At 42.6% G+C, this 2,500-nt stretch overlaps 1 protein-coding gene across 2 annotated transcripts in view; it reads left to right on the top strand.

Moving 5' to 3' along the window:
* Positions 1-2,500, top strand: part of LOC106870178 (uncharacterized) — a 48,650-nt gene that overhangs the window by 1,220 nt on the left and 44,930 nt on the right. The window lies entirely within an intron of this gene.

Here is a 2,500-nt window from a genome sequence, read left to right as displayed (position 1 = left end):
ATATTTTAGTATCTAATATATTTTAACATTGATGTCTAATATATTTCACGACTTAATCCATAAATGACCAGCACTTCGGACCCTATTTTTTTTCGCAGACCTTCTGAGACTGGGGGAGTCAGGGAGTAAATTATCTTCAAAGTGGGTACCTGGACCGATTGCTTGCAACGCAGTCGTTTCCTCAAAAGACTCTTTGCGGTCGGGTGATGGCAGGCTGTGCAGACGTTGCTTCAGTTTCAGTCTCACAGTGCGGCACGTTGGGCCGGTGTCTTCCTCTATAACCCAGAGCCGACCGGTGCCTTGTAAATGAATTTGATAAACGGAAATTCTGCGTAAACCCGTCATATGTATGTCTATGTAAACTGAGTTAGCGGTTATAGTAACCGACTAAGGGATAACAATATCCGTAAATGCTATCGGTATCCGTTACCTGTATTATCCTCGAGCAATGTATAGACTGAATTTTGGCAATCTGATCAGTAACGGCCGTAAGATATGTTATGTCACTTATTTTGTTATGTCATGCTTTGTATTAATAAATGAGCTATAGATGTGGTCCAACCGATGTGTTGGTCAATCTGTGGTTGTCTCCATTTTCTAATTATTTATATATGTGTGTGTGTGTGTGTGTGTGTGCGTGCATGTGTTTGTGCGTGAATGTGTGTGTATGTGTGCGTGTGTGTGTGTATGTGCGTGCGTATGTGTGCGTGTGTGTGCGTGCGTGTGTGTGTGTGTGTGCGTGCGGTGCCTGCATGTGTGAAGTGACTCGATGCAATACAATATTTGCTAAAATGATTCTCTAAAACAAAATAAATAACCTCGGTTTGAACGAAACAAAAAAAAATAAACATATAAACTCGTTAGTATTTGCAGGAAAAACGAAATTTTAAACCCCCTCCCCCCCCCCAAAAAAAAAAAACAGAATGCTACCAACAGACAGAAACAAAGTATGTGAGAACAACAAAACTAAATGCTTTGTGAATACACAAACAAACAAAAAATATGATAGAAAATTGCTAAAAGGGAAAGAAATAAAGGGAAGAAGAAATGGCTGGAAGATAAACGTGCTTTCAACAAAAAACTGGTCAATCAACGTCAGTTTCATTCGTTGTCGAAATTAGGTTTGAAGTCTTGTATAACAATTTTGTTATTCCATTTATTCTGACGTTTTGTATTCTCTTATTCTGTTTCCTTTAACCTTTTTTTTAAAATTTTTTATTCTTTTACTTGTTTCAGTCATTTGACTGCGGCCATGCTGGGGCACTGCCTTGGAGAATTTTTAGTCGAGTGAATCGACAGCAGTAGCTTTTTTTTTTTTTAATGCCTGGTACTTATTCTGTCGGGCTCTTTTGCCGAACAGCTATATTATTGTTGTTGTTGTTGATGTTATACATCGCTCGCCACAATGCATTTCCAATTCTTCCTTGATTGCGCCATAATTCCTCCTTCCACATTTAAATTCCTTTTTCGTATATATATACTTTTTTTTTTATATTTTATATTTTTCTTTCGGAAAATGAAGAATAATGGCCCTGCATGACGATGATGATAACAAGGGAGTGGGGTTGATGATGATGAGGAGGAGGAGGAGGAGGAGACAATGGAGGTGGATGATGATGATGATTGTAGTGGTTGTAATGGAAGTGATGATGATGCTGATGATGATGAGGATGCTGCTGCTGATGATGATGATGATGGGGCGTGGAATGGAGTGTATTGTGGGGTTAGCTGTGGTCTGTGTAGTTTTATATTTGGGCTAAAAAACAAGGAACCCCTTTCATCCCTGAGGCAAGGCTGTAGCAACAGCTGAAGTGATGGATGGCCGATGGTGCGCTTGGTGTTATTATTATTAGTGGTGGGTGGTGGTGGTGGTAGCGGTTGGTGGTGGTTGGTGGTGGTGGTGGTGGCATTCTTGTTGATGTATTGATGTTATGTGCTGTTCTAGTTGTTGTAACCGATGATGGTGGTGGAGCTGGCGGCGGCGTTCGTGGTGGCGGCGGTGGTGATGATAAATATGATGAAGATGGTGGTGGTGGTGGTGGTGACTGTGATGAGGATATTGATGATGATGATTATGATGATGATGATGATGATGATGATAGTGATGATGATGATGGTGGTGGTGGTGGTGGTGGTGGTGGTGGTGGTGGTGGTGGTGATGATGATGGTGGTAGTAGTAGTGGTGGTGGTGGTGACTGTGATGCGGATGATGATGATGATGATGGTTGATGCGGTGGTGGTGGTGGTGCTGCTGCTGTTGATGGTGGCGGCAACGACGGCGGTGACGGTGGTGTTGGTGTTGTTCTTGGTGGTGGTAGCCGTCGTCGTCGTCGTCGTCGTCGTCATCGTAGTCATGGCGGCGGCGTTGGTGATGGTGGTGGTGGTGGTGGCGCTGGTGGGAGGCGCGAACTTAAGTGACCCTGTTATCTTTAATAGGACGATGTCGAAAGCAACAACAACAACAGCAAAAGCACTAATACATCCAGTGTTTGTAAGACAA

Source organism: Octopus bimaculoides, chromosome 20 (assembly GCF_046866305.1).
Source record: "Octopus bimaculoides isolate indiv1 chromosome 20, ASM4686630v1, whole genome shotgun sequence".
NCBI lineage: Eukaryota > Metazoa > Mollusca > Cephalopoda > Octopoda > Octopodidae > Octopus > Octopus bimaculoides.
Note: the sequence above shows the minus strand (reverse complement) of the source record. Positions and strands in the feature narration are given on the sequence as shown.